This window comes from Passer montanus, unplaced genomic scaffold (assembly GCF_014805655.1).
Source record: "Passer montanus isolate IOZ18808 unplaced genomic scaffold, ASM1480565v1 scaffold139, whole genome shotgun sequence".
Classification (NCBI taxonomy): Eukaryota; Metazoa; Chordata; class Aves; order Passeriformes; family Passeridae; genus Passer; species Passer montanus.
Window position 1 is genome coordinate 257,051 of NW_024360830.1, and position 14,772 is coordinate 271,822.

A 14,772-nucleotide genomic window follows, 5' to 3' on the forward strand; every position below is an offset into this window, starting at 1 on the left:
GCACATATAGCTTCTAGCACCAAACACCTCCTTGGTTTTGTCTCAGTAGCCCCTGCATGTAAAGAGTTAGTGCACAGAGGATTCACTGCCCACAGATTAGCAGTTCATGTGTCTTTGTAAGACAGAGTGTGCAATCCTACCTGGGCAGGTTTGAGAGCTCTAATTGCATTCTCACTCATAATGGAGTTCCTTATAGACATTTACCATCATGAAATAACATCTGACACACGTGCTCTCACATGGCATGAAGTCTTCCAGGGGAAGCCAAACCAGAACAGGTAGGGTGAAAAAGGACATTAAAACCTCTTTTCCTCAGACTCATGGAGACACCCATACAGCCAGTGGGATGATCTGCCTGCTTTGACCACAGACCCAGCACTGAGCCTCCTCAGTCCAAGGCTTCTTTCAAACAGACCATCAAGTATCACCTTGAACATCACAGTTTAACCTAAACAGTGCTGCTCTTCTGGTTTGGGAAGAACAGTTGCATAAAGAAAATTGAGGTGGAGAGAAGAGTGAGGGTTGGGGACAGGGAAAGGGTTGTCAGGATGGTCAGAAAGCTTTTAAAGGTTTAAAACCCATGAAGACTCACACATGCCAGGGAGCTCATGAGGGAGGGAGAAGGGTTTAACCCACACATGCTCCCAGTGGACAGCTGACAAGTGGCCACAGCATGTCCCACATCCTCTGCACACCTGGGAACAGCCCAGACCTTTCTGGATGTGATGAGAAGATAAAGCAGGCTCCCCAAGTACTGTCATTGTGCATTTCCACCTAGAAATGGTGCCTTTTACAGGGCTTTAGAAAATTCAGCTGAATTGACCAACTGGCCTCTTGAAACTTCCTTTCCTGCCTCCATAGACCTTTTGAAGAGTAAAAATACCTGTGTAAAAATGAACTGATTCTAGTTTACAGTTCATTGTATGGACAGAGATTGTTTTAACCCTCTTGGCTTTAGCCCTTATTTAATCCACAAGGATCGTTGTTGGAATGGGACAGTTTGGCCAAAACAGCACTGAAATTATTAATGTTCTAAAACATTCACTCCAAAGTGAATTAGTTCATAAGCACTTCCAGAGCACATGATGTTTCATACTGCAGAGCATGTCTTAAATTTTCCATCTGGGTGTAAATCCTGGAAGAAGATGTCACCAGTCAATTCTGAGAAGTGAGAGTGTCATTAGCATGTTGCTTTAATTGTGTTTTAAATATTATATTAAACAATTTTTTGTACATTTCCTAAGAAGAGTCTTCTTTCATGAGGTGTCCCAAGTCTCATGTCAACTTACTGTGGCTCAGATGTGTACATCAAATCAAATTAGCACATTCCAAACTTCATTTCCACTGAAACACAATCAATTGTAACTTATTTTTGAATCACGCTGCTTTCTCTAATTGTTAGCTCCAGCCTCTGCTGAATAGGTGGTTAAGCAAATTATTCCATCTCACATATGAAAATTGTGCTATTTATGCTGGCAGCTTTCACAGTTACTGATGAGGTTTCTCGAGCTAATGAAATAATGAAAACACAAAACTGATTTAGCTTTCTTAATAAGGAAAAAGATAATGAACTAAAATTAAAATTGAAACTCTCACTATACACAGAGTTACTGTAATATCATTTCTTTTTTAAATTAATGCCCATGCTTTTTTATTTTATTTTTAACATGCCAGTGACAAAGCTAGTTAAAAATCTACTTCAGCCATGGTAATGTAAAGATGCCATTACTTTATTGCATTTTTTGTAATGTAATTATGGGACATACAGTTTTAGTGACTTTTCTGTGTGATTAGTCATACATGAAAGGGTAACTTTGATTAGACACTGTGCTTGGCTTCATGGAAGGGGAAAGGTGAAGATGAAGATGGAAGAGAATGACTTTTGGTCACCTTTACATCCTTCTATCCATGCCTTGATGGATTGGCACCTAAGGGCTGCCACCTTCCTGGTGCAAATCTGCTGGGATTTGCCTTGCTGGAGCCCTGCAGTGCAAGCCAGTTTCCTCCCTCACCCCTGAGCCTGAGATCTGGCTCATGAGGAAGTCTTGCCAAGGAGAAAGCCCAGCCACACTGTGCTTAAAAACTCCATCTTCTCACGCCCGGGCCAAAGTGGGGAGGAAAGCTCAATGTGTCCTTGTCACCTGTATGGCAAACCCTTCTTGCTTCCTCTGGTTTGCGCATGTTGGGTTTGAAAGGGCCTTGCAATGGTGCTTTGCTCTGTCCCTCACAGTCCCCACGGGGAGGCCAAGGACTGTGGGGCTCAGCTCAGGCTGAGCTGGTGCTCCATGGGGCGAGCCAGGAAGGAGCCTGGCCACAGCTGCCTGGGCTGTAACAGGAGATACCCCCTGGCACCACTTCAGAGCTGGAAGCCTGCAAGCATGTGGTCCCTCTGGTTTTGAAATATGTACTTCTAGAGCTTAGCACCATTGGTTTTCATTGCAGAGAGATTTTGGCTGGGAATACAAACTCTGAGAAATTTGATACAGGGCAACTGTCAGGATATATTGGTGTTTCTGTCAAATAACCTGCACAGCAAGTCCAGAAGATGCTCCATGTGTCTGTGACATGTCTTTAGAGTTTTGCAGGGTTACCAGCTGGATCCTGAATTAATTCCTCAACCCTATCAGTGAAGTTCTTTTGAGGAATAGCAAGGAAGAGGCGCAAGAGCAGAGCCCAGTGCCAAGGGCTCTGGGTGCCTGAGGATCCCAGTGCTGGCACATCACGCAGTGCCCCTGCTTTGCTGTATTAGGAAATTGCTTCTAAAGCCCCTCAGGCTCCCACTCCCTCGCTGAACTCTCAGCTCACACATCCCTTCTCTATGCTGCAGCACCCAGTCTTGTCCTTACCCTAAAACAATTAAACATTCCTGTCAATAAATACCATACCATGAATTAGCGGGCTTGCTGGCTCTGTGCCTGCCAGTGCAGGAGGAAATGGCCTCATAAATATTTGTGCAAGACATCAATAAATTTGAAGTGTTGACTCGAGTACTCAGCTTCCCTATCTGAGACCTGGAGCAGAGCTTCCGGAGTTCACATGTTCCTGCCGCGAGGGGCCGGCGCTGGAGGCCAGCGAGATCCCCAGCATGCTGAAACTGGAGATGCAGAGAGAAACCCCACATAAACCCCTTAGCAAAGTCCCTTCATGCTGCTGGTCCAGGTGGAAAGGTCCTTGCAATTCAGACAGGGGAAGTTTTGAGAAGGAAGGTGCTCCTTTGCCCACTGGTGCTCCTCGCTTTTTTTTTTTTAATTTCCCAATTTTTACTGTTTATTACTACAGAAAAGCCATTGTTGTAGAGCTTCACGTGGTCAGTGAGCTGGGCAACCCCCTCCAACAAAGCTGCTTTAGGCTGTTCACAAGACCCACAGGAGGATGGGTCACTGTGAGCCTGCTTCATGCTGTACAGCTTCAGAACACAGGACATCGGTGTTGGGAGCCCCCCGGCTGCTTCTGAGATCAGAATAATTTAATCTGGGTTAAAAATATTATTTTGAGCTGCTCTACTTTCATAATACTTAAATGGCATCTCTTCAGACTGTGGGCTGTTTTGCTGCCATTGGGGTACTACTCCCCAGCCTGGCATATTCAGAAGCCTTTTAACTTCACTACCAACTTGCCCAGGTTTGCAAGCTTTTTCTGGGGAAGAATTACTCCTTTTTGCAAGACCCCCACACTTGCATTAGTGCTGGATGCTCTTCTCCAGATAAATACAGTTTTCACTAAAAAATGGGACCAAAGCATTGGATGGATTTGTTTTTCTCTCTGCTCCTTGTCCCTGGTGTATGCACACATATGCACTGACCTAAGGAATGTGCCCACAGGAACAGCTCCCTTCCATCCTCAGGAGATGGTCCAAGTGGTTTACTGAGCCTTTCATTTCTTGTAAATCAAATATTGTCTTGTCTAGAAGTGCTCTCTTGCTACTTATGAAAATGTGACTGTTAGAGGAAAAAAAGGCTCTCAGGACATAAGGAGAAAAGGTGAGGGTCAGGAGGTTTCCCCAGCACAGTGTGGAACTTCTCTCTTCTACCCCAGGAGATGAGCAGCAGCCAACAACCTCATTTTAATGAAACAGTGTTGACTGGAAAGACAAGTGTGGTATTTCATTCCTATGCAGGCAACAGGCTCTCCTGTATTCTCAGTCTGTGAGGTCTAAGATCATGACAACCAATTAGAAATAGTTGTGAAAAAAGCACATGTGCAGAACTTGGATGAGCGGGTGGAGCAGATGCACAAGGAAGGTGCTCTCTGCCTCACCTTCTCTGGTGTTCCCAGCTCACTGTCTAGACTCAGCTCTCCTGGGGGGAGCCAAGGCAAGAAGGCTCAAGGAAGAAAAAGAAAAAGTGAAACTCAGGCTAGCAATTGTCAAATCTGTGATAATGCTAAATTCCATCATTATTATCCAGGCTACTCAGGAAACCATTTTACAAGGCTTAGAAGACATCTGGGGCTGAAGTCAGATATATTTATTAAGCCACTCACATCCAGGTTTGCTAAAGCAATTGCTTTATCTCTGAATTTCCCATGTGTTAAGATGGAACACAGACCTGGAGAGACTCCCCTCGAGCACCCCACGGATCAGCAGAGGCACAGCCAGACATCATCCAAGGCACCATTTCCTGGGGACCAGGGTGGCCCAGCCTGCTCCCCACAGCCCCTTGGCTGCTCCAGCAGCTCTCCCTGGTGCTGCTCCCACCAGCACACGGCCACTGCTGCTGCCAACAGAGAATTCCTGGGTGATGGGTTCCCAGCCCCACACTGTGGATCATTCACTGCTCAGCGTTTCCCCAGCCCAGCCTGGCATCCCCAGCTCCCACACCAGAATTTGCCATTTGGCTGCAGCCAGGAGCTCAGCATCGTGATCCTTCTTCCCCATTGGGGTCTGGCTGCAGATTATTCTTTATGTGTTCTTTTCAACACAAGAAAAAGCACTTTTTTTCCTGCCCTGCTGGAGGGAAATCAAGGAGCAGGACAAGAATTCTTCTAAGTTTCAGGGGGTCTTTTTTCTTTTTTGCAAGAGGACAAGGGCTGGCATACAGCAACTGGGCTTTACCCCAAAGTTCTGCTTCATGACATGGATGTTTTAGTGAAAAGAAAAAGCACTACTGGTGAACTAACCTAGAGACTCTAGAGATGCTGTTTGGGTAAATGTCTGTGTATCAGTTCGGTTCACCTCAGCAGCCTCATTCCCAGCATTTCCCCAACTTCATTAGCAAGACATTCAAACTCAACCCCATCAGTCAGTCCTCTTGGCTTTAAAACATGAATCTTTATGTCCCTCATCCTGATAAACATTACAACAAATTGGAAATCTATACTGAAATTACTGCTGTGATAAAATCAACTTAATACAACTCCTGTAGCACTGGCTACAGAGAAGGATGGCAAGGGAGTACTCCCAAAAATAATTTGCCTTAAATCTGAAAACTGCCATCAAGCATCATCAAACTGTTAAGAGAAGATGGCAAGAAAACATCAGTTGTTTTGTTTGCTGTCACATCTTCTTGTCCTGGTTACCATGTATTACCTTCCTTACACTGGTTTTCTGCCTCTGGTTAAACATTTTTATTTTGTTTTCCTAAGAAAAGCAATGTTGCAGAACAGTAACATCAGGAACATTCATGTATGGAGGGAGAATTGCTGACTAAGGGGATTTATGCTGGCAACGTTACACACAGAAGTTATTTCTCAAAGGGAAAAATACATGCCACACTTTTTTGGCCATCAGAGATCACTCTTCTGACAGAGAATCTGTTCAGCTGAGCTGATGGGAAAGACTCTCATTAGCAGCTTGGAGTTACTGGCACCGCACCTGCAGCAGCTTTCTGGAGCTCACAACTTGGAGCCCAGTGCCAGACCACAGAAAAAGGCAGAAAAGGCAAAGAACAGCCAGATATTATGTGTAGCCATTGTGACTCACTGGGGCTCCTATTGTCAATTTGCTGTGACCTTTAGAGAAGTGGAGCTGATACTGAGCAGACAATGCAGCTTGCTGCTCCCTGGCAAGCCCCAGCTCCTGCCCTGAGCCTCTCTCGGAGCGGTTTGCCCAGCCACACACACCACCTGACCCGCCTGCAAGGGCTGGGATGACGCACCAAGTCATTTTGATTTGTGGCACCTCCCTGGGTAGGGTGGGTAAAATGAAGACAGATGGCAGTGGATAAAGTCCAGCGACTGTGAGGTTGCTATTAGCAATAGCTCCCACCCTGTGTGCAGCGCCCTCAAATGAACTTCCCTGCGGCCCCAAGCCCCTGGTAACACACAGAGATACTGCAGCCCATCTTTTAGAAAGAACTTCTGTGCCTTTTACCACTTCACCATCTTGTTTTGCTTTACATTTTCTTCCTAACGTCCTGACTTTCCTTTTGAAAGCCACCACCTTCACAGAGCTGTTCCTGCAGCCACTGCTGTCCAAGTGAGTGGTGGTACCTTGGCCAAGCAGGGAGGTCTCACCTTCAGGGTCTGTGTGGGAAAGCTCCTTCCAAATCCAGGCCTTCCACGTGTTCCCATCACAAAGCACTAAAATGCTAATTCCTCCAAATTATTTTCTCCCAGGGTTTTTTGCAGCATCACCAAACCATGCAGAACCTCAGCAGGAGGATCCATGTGATAATCCAGGCACCTTTCTGCCCTGGGGGCAGTTTGGCTTCTCTCTTTATTCTTCATGTTACTTCCTAGTTCAGATGCCTGAGGTCTGCAGTTTCATATTTCATCCAAAATAAATGCAGGCACATTAGCATTTTCGGATGCTTTTTTCCATAGATATATCAACAGAATTCCACCACTGATTGTCTTTTCCAGAATGAAATTAAGAGGCAAAAATAACCAAAAAGCAAAAGCCGTTCTGGGGTAACATTTTTATAAGGAACCTCAGTGTTTTTGGAGCTCACCTGTTATTTTCAATAGTAATTTTTCCACCATGGATTTAAATCAGTTTTGAAGAAGAATCCTACCTTGCTCACATCCCTTTGCAATTGCTCCTTTCAGCCTTCAAAGGTCATCTCATCCCAGGTATACAGCAGGGGAAAAAAACTGGGATGGTTTCAGGTGAATTATAAAATCTGAACCTTTTATGAGAAAAAATATAGAAATTAATGATACAAGAGAACAATAACCTTTGTGGGGTTTAGTTTGACTATTATTAGTGTGGAAGACATGATAAAAGAAATCCCAGACATTTCCAGTGGAGAACAATCTGGGTTTGCCCATATTAGCTCCCTAGCCCAGCAGAGGCTCAGTGAAAGCCTCTGGTAGCCTCAAAAGCAGATTTCCAAGTCACTCTGGTGAAAGCAAAGAATTTCCTCATATGTGCAAACATACCTGATGATTGGCATAATCCCAATGAACACACATTAGGTAAGTAAAAATATTCCACTGTATTGATATTAATTCCACAGCTCAGACCCAAGATCAAGTTCTCATCTGTCTGAATAACAGAGCATTTAAATATTTAGTTCAAATATAAAGACTTTCAGCTTATATACGGTGGGGGGGAGAGAAATCCAAGGAACAAAAGTTTTCCTTGTAGCATGCACAGTGCTGATTTCCAAGCCTTGGCAGCCACAGCACAACACAGCCATGGCAAACGTCTGGCCAAGACAAATCTATAAAATTTGCACTGTACATGCACACCCTCCATGCATGAAGGTCTAATAAGCCCAGATACTTTCTGCCTCTCCAAACAGTTGAGCTAAAGAGGTTTCCCCATGGATTCTAGCAGGGCCAGGAGCATGGAGACTTTATTATGTAACAACCCACATGATTTAGTGAAAATCTGGAATGTGCTTTATTAGCTGGGCCTTTGTTTGGTCAGGAAATACCTCTAGACAAATGTGATGACACAGGCATTTTTAATTTGCCACTTCACATTCACAGCAAATTAGGTGATTTTACGTGTTATTCCCTGCATTAAAAGCGACAGGCTGCAAGGTTAGCAGTTTCCCTCAGAAGCTCTTGATGACATTACAGACACACAGAGAAAGCACAAGCCCATCAGAATGAATTAAGATCACCTCTCTTTGCCTAAAATCTGAAATTCTCCATGTGGTCTCTCTTAGCATCAGTTCCAAATGCCAACCCTCTGTAACAGCATGTGCAAGTGGTTGGAGGTAAGGGGAGGAGAGGTCAAATTCTGTGTGCTCCATACGATCAAATTTGTGGTATTAAACCAACAATTACCAGTGAAGTGGTGAGTGAAAACCAAATGTCCTATCTATTACCCAATTTCAAATGCCAGTGCGATGCCTGCAGGACTCTCAGTCCTTTGGCTTTTTTTTTTTTACATACTTGGTAATGTGTCAAGTCTTAATACCTGCTTTCAAATGGAGTTGGGTTTTTCCATTTGTGAGCTTGAAGTCATTTTCATTTCAGAGCAGACTTAAAAAAAGGCCAGTTAGACTGCTGCTAGTATAGTTTGAGGATATTTTCCTCAGTGGATTACACTTCTGCTTAGGATAAATAGGAAAAAGTGTAGGAGAAATTATGTTAAATACAAAATATTTGGTCTTGCTTGAACATCACTGATACAGCTCAATGAAGACACAAAGGAAACACTGGTACAGAAAAAGACAGAGGAGGGGGGAAAGCAGTCCTCATTTTCTTACAGTGAGGATTAGGAACTGAAGTGTGGAACATACACTTCTGCTGGGCTTCAGGTAATAAAAGAAAAAATAGAGATTGTGTAGAGCTGGGTAATAAAAGAGGTAGCGGTCGTGAGTCTGCTGCGGCAGGTTTTTTGGCTGGAGGTTTAATGACTGGGGCTGAAGCTCTGCCAAGCAGTGTGAGCAGGACTGACACAGCTCCTGGGGATTGCCTGAAGAGGGGAAGCAGCCGTGGAGGTCTGCAGGCTGCGAGGGAGAGGGAGAGAGGCTGGGAGCCCTGTGCTGGAGCTGCTGCTCGATCCATCAGCGGGAGGGACACACTGACACCGAGCTCCGGGTGTTTGTGCAGGCTGCAGGACACCCTGTGAGCCTCCCCGGCTGCGCTGGGCTCTTTTATGGCCAGGCAGTGAGGTATGGCTGGGATTGTGAGGAATAGCAGGTGTGTGCTGGAGAAGCTGATTTCCATGTTGGGACAGCCTCCAGCTTTCCAGGTGGGTGGCCCTGTGCCTGCCACTGGCATCCCCAGGAGAGCAGGGGACTCCCCAGAGCAGTCACCTTGGCCAAATGCCACCAACAGCTCGGGTGTGATGTGCAGGGAGCAAGGAAGGAGGAGGAGAAGGAGGAGGAGGAGGAGGAGGCAGGGCTCCATATGGAAGTTGCCTCCCAAAACCAGGAGCTGCAGACTTTAATCTCTTCCCACCTCTTAATGAGGCTCAGAACTTAATTATGATGTTTTTTCCCCAGACTTCTCTGAAGCTGGGCACCTAAAACTGTCAGTGAAACTCGGAGGAATAATCTGGCTGCTCTCTACACATATATTTGAGAAGTTCTCCCACAGCCAGGTACATTTCTGCACAGTGGCTTTGTGTGTGTTATTGCAAACACCTCAGTGGGACTGGGTAGAGGGAGATTTTTTTCCTGCAGGTCAAGTGAATTCAGGCTGTGTTTGTAATGCAGTTTCCAGGTGTTGGATGGTCACTGGCCTTGGCAGGCACAACATCCTTTCAGAATTCTTTCCAATCTCAAAGATAATCCCTCTATGAAAACCTCCCCTCACTAGCAAGGCACACGTCCTTGGAAGCCACCTCAGCAGGTGAGACAGGGGCGGTTTGCAGGCCCTTGACTTCAGTCTCAGAAGGTGCAGGGTCTGGAGGTCAGCCAGGTGTGAGCGTGGCAGTGAGCATCTGCTCCTCTGCCTTCTGCTACTCAAGGCCAAAATGAAGGAAATCCCATTCTGGCTTTTTTTCCCCAGCGTCAGATGAACAATCTTTATTTTTAAAGCAAGAAGAAGCACCAGGTGTATCTCCATACCTGCCCTACTGTTGTTTACCTCACCCTCTTGCCACCACCAGCATACACTGAGCACTCTGTTGACTTTGTCTGCCTTGATGTGTTTTAAGCCCGTGTTTAATTGCTGAGAAACCCTCTCTACTGAAGAGTCAGAGGAGAGTCTTTCTTTGTGTTTCTTTTTGCTCAGAAGGGGCTGAAGCAGCAATCTTGACTTAAAGGCTGACTCTGATTGGAAAATAAACAACTATAAAGTACAATAAATCCCATTGAAGAGCCCAGTCAAAACATCCCAATGAACAGCTAATGCTCTACTAACCAACTCCAGATGTCACAGCCTTGTCTGGCACTAATTGGCTGACTGGAGAGTCAGTAACTGTGTAACCTGGAGGAAATCTCTACTTCTTGCACTTGAGAGAAGTTGCTAAGACAGAAAATGGTTTTGTTTTGTTGTGGTTCCTAATTTCCAAATTACAGAGGAGTCACTGGTACAACTGAACATCAATGCCAGGAAACAAAGCTCACCAGCCCAGGTTCCTGGTGTCAGTTTGCAGGAGGCACTTGGCACTCTGAAAGCAGCCTGAGTTTGGGGTGGTGGCACCTTGGGTCTGGGAGGCATCCTGCTCTGTGTGGAACCTGCTGATACCTGCCCAGTGGCAGGGCACTGTCCAATTTTAGGGTCCCTAAAGCACCTCACAAAAATTTTCTCAAGAGCATGAAGCTGCTTTTGACAGCAGCTTGCATGTTCCTCCATTCCCAAGCTTTTCTGGGTTTATTTGTTTAACCAGAGGACATGCCCTAGCTGATTGCAGCTAAATTCTTAGATAAAGGTAGTTGCAAATTCCATCTGGAAATGTCTGAAGCACCAAAAACCACCCCTCAACCAAAACCAAACTAAAACCAAACAAATAAAATCCGAAAGAAAGCAATTGCTCCCAATTATAATTAAAACACATAGAATCAGAAAGATGAGTTTGGAAAGAGAAAATAATTTTTTACAAAATTAGATGAGCCTGGTGCACCCCAATTCCTACAGGCTGAAAATTCCAGGTCTGCCTGCATTGGCCAGGGACATACAAAGTGGCTCACCAGGATTTTCCAATGGGCTTTTTAAGGGATATTTGACAGGATCATATTATCTATTCTGTGTAATACTACAAAGCAGTGTGTGCCTGCAGGTATCTTCTCTGTTTTACCAGAATACTTCCCAGTGCCATGACTCTGCACACACTTACTTACGTTGTTTACCTTCAAGGAAAGATATCCCACTGGCTTCTGAGACTTCCATGACATTAAGAAATGCTTTTCATAATTCATTCTTGGGGTTCCTGTCATATTCTGAGCACACAGGAGGAGGTTCTGTGAAAGACTTTCCTAGAAAGTTACTTAATAAGTTTCTTTTTAAAAACTACTATTGATACTCCTTAATATTTTAGGGTAATCTGTAAAAATAATTTCATTTCAATTAATTTTTTAAATCAAATTACTTACATGAATTTTAATAAACATTTCCCTTAGTGTCGCTGACATATTGTTCATACTTTGTAAGAGTATTTTAGAACTACATAAATTTGCACACCAAAATCTGATGTAAAGCTGCTGCTTGCTTACATATAACTGATCTCTTTTTAGTGCTTGTAAAAATATCCAACAAACCAGTCTATAACCTGTTTCTTAAGTGTCAAAAGCGATTTCTTCTGCAGAGTACTGTGTACTGCAGCATCTGTTTGGACACATCCAGCCATATCTTTCACTCCTGATCTGCAAGGGAATAACACAGGATTTGAAATACAGTAGACACTTGTGCAAAGCATGAACAATGAAAATTACATCCAGCCCTTAATCCAGGGGATTCTGGGCTGAGCTCAGCCTCTGTGGGTATACATATCCATTCTGCATTTAGTTCCACATATTCCAAGACTGGATGTTTCCCTATAAGAGTCACATGGGAGCAAAAGTGGGATTAAGTGGCTTTCTCTCCATGTTTTGCTATTAGCATTACACATGTAATATGCAGGCACATGAGCAACTGTGCTGCACCATGGAAGTGATGAAATTAATTTCTTCCAAGTTGTTAGAAGGGTTCATATTTCAGGTATCATCTTTATTTTGTTCACAGCCTTGGGAGAGAATGGATGGAAAAGAAGCAGAAGGTTAATCATACCCCATAGACTGAGATTCAGAAAAACTTTGATAAATCTTCTTCCTTTGAGCCTGAATGAAGGTCTGGTTCCTGCCAACAGGCAGTGCAAAGCTGGGTCCTTCACCAAACTTTTTCTTTCGTGCTTTTAAATCTGCCAGAAGGTGACCTGACTTTGGCAATGGTGACACAGCAGAGGATTCCTCTGGGTGCTCTCTCTGGCTGCTGAGTTTGTATCAACAAAAATAATACCCCCTCCTTGCTGGCACAAAGGTTGGGTGCAAGGAGCACCTCATCTCTCAGGTTTGTTATTTGGCTCAGGCTGGTAACTCTCACCAGCAGGAGTTAGATCTGTAGCCTCAATATCAGCAGAATTTTTTTTGAAAATTCTATGCATGAAAATACAAAATTTAAGTAGACCAATATTGAACTGTTAGGGAGCAAGGATGGAATTTTCTGTTCAGTTTAAAAGTTCCTACAAAGAAATTGTGGGACATTAGGAAGGAAATGTCTATGGAAGCTAAATTTCTGTTTCCATTGAGCTAAGTAGATAAAAATTCTGGAACAGGTTTTTTATACCATTGCAGAGCTTTTTGACATTCAACATTAAAAATCTCTGTTTATCACTAACCACTTCAGAACACTAAAGCACATCTTTAAAAACCAGCCTTTGGTTTTGGCAGCAAAGTTGTCTGTTAAAAGAAACTGTTAACATTCAGTCGAGTGGCATTTGGAAGAGAACTGGAAAAGTAAACTCAAGGGTTAATGAAAGTAAATGAGATAATCCTCATTGATCCCCCATAATCCCCATGGTCTGAGTGCAACTGTCAATCACTGGGAGAGACTTTTTCCTAATCTATCCCTCTGTGAATAAGTCATTCCAAACTGAATATACTTTATACACAGACATGTATTCAAACGTACAAACACACACTGAACATATAACAAAAAACTTAGCACAGTAAATTCCAAAATGAAGGGGAAAATAAAGCATAGCTAAAAATATGGTGCATAAATTTAAAAAAGAGAAAGTTTCTTTCACTAGCTAAAACATATTCCAGCTGTCCTTACTAACTCACTGTTTCCCATGTAAGCTGGTAGCAACTAATGAATCTGTTAAATCCCTCCTCTGTAAAGGAGGAAAGACTGTTCCCATAAAATTAAAACTTACTGTTTAACAGATTGACTTAAGCCAAATATAGTCTGGAGCATAAAAGAAATTATTTCAGTACTTTTCAGAGAACTGCTGACATGAATAATGTATTAAATCAAATTATGCCGTATCTGAGGCTCAGAGGGTGTTGCAGGAGGAGCAGGGTGTGGGAGGGAAGGGCACAGAGAGCTGTGCCCATGACTTGTCCTGGCTGCTTTCAGGCCCTTCCTCAGCAGTGCCAACCCCACCAAAGTTGTCTCTTCTTTTGGGAGCCACATCACTGCGGGGCCACCCCACACTCCTGTGGGGTCTGGACACCAGAGGTGCCTGCAGAGCCCGAGCTCATCAACTCACCGTTCCCAGGACTGCACTGAGTTCAAAGACAGAGGCTCCAGTCCCTTTCCTGAACTCTTCCTTCACTTTGGTCCTTAAACCCTTGAGCAGGTCTCTGCTCCTCCTGCATGGGCACAGCCAGAGAAGGATCCTTATGGACAGGCACCAGGTGTGCCCTCCCAGAGCTGGAGAAGGAACTGGCTCAGGGGACAGTGTGAGCAGGGGAGGTGAACACATCTGGACTATGAGGACAACAGCTCTCTAGTCTAGATTTGCCTCAAAAGCTCAGTTGTAAATTCATGCTTGATTTTGTGAGAAATTCTTCCAATATGCCCAGTGCACAGACACTGTTAATTGTCTACTTATTCTAATACTTTGTATCTGGAATTCTTGATAATGCAGACATGCCACTGAGGGACATGGTTTAGTGGTGGACTTGGCAGTTTTACATTTATAATTGGACTCAATATTAAGGGTCTTTTCCAACCTAAATGATTCTGCATTTCTATACTAGAGTCACTTACAGAGAAACTCTCTGGCATTTAAAAGAAAGACAATCTTCATACAGAGCGTTCAGACACACCTGTAATAATGTTACTGCATTCTGCAGAGGAAAAGGAAATTGTCTGTCAAAGGTTTGGGATAGAAAGGCTTCACACCGCCCAAAGGTACCTCTTGATAACACAGTGCAACACCCATTTTCCTCCTGTAAACACTCCGAGCCACCACCTCTAACCTGAGGCTGAGCTGGAAATAAATGCCCCACTCTCAGGTTTAAAGAAAAAACAGCTTGGTAGCCATTTGGCCTGCAGCCAGGATTAAAGTGTTAACTCAATGTCTGTCAACCTGTCACTTAAACATTTACAAAACTACTGACCACTTCTATTAAAAGACCATTAAACCAGGATTAAGCTTTTCCAGGGTTAAGCTGATGTAAAAATGCAAGGAATGTCACACCAAGGGCAGCTCATTTTATTTGTATTGTAAACAGGCAGAAGTTGGAGGATAAAATGTTACGTGTGTATTAAATATGGGGATGTACCCCTGCTTTGCATTTTCCCTTTTTTTCAACTTCCTAAACACAGATCCCATTACTCAGTGCTCCGATAGCTGCAGAGAACAGCAGAGTGAACATGGAAACCTCTGAGTGCCTTAAAACCAGCCCCGGATGCTTCAGAACAGGCTGGGGTAGCTTTGCCTGGAGGGGGAATGTGACACAGAGTCTGGCCAAAGTGCTGGGAATAGCCATGGATATAACA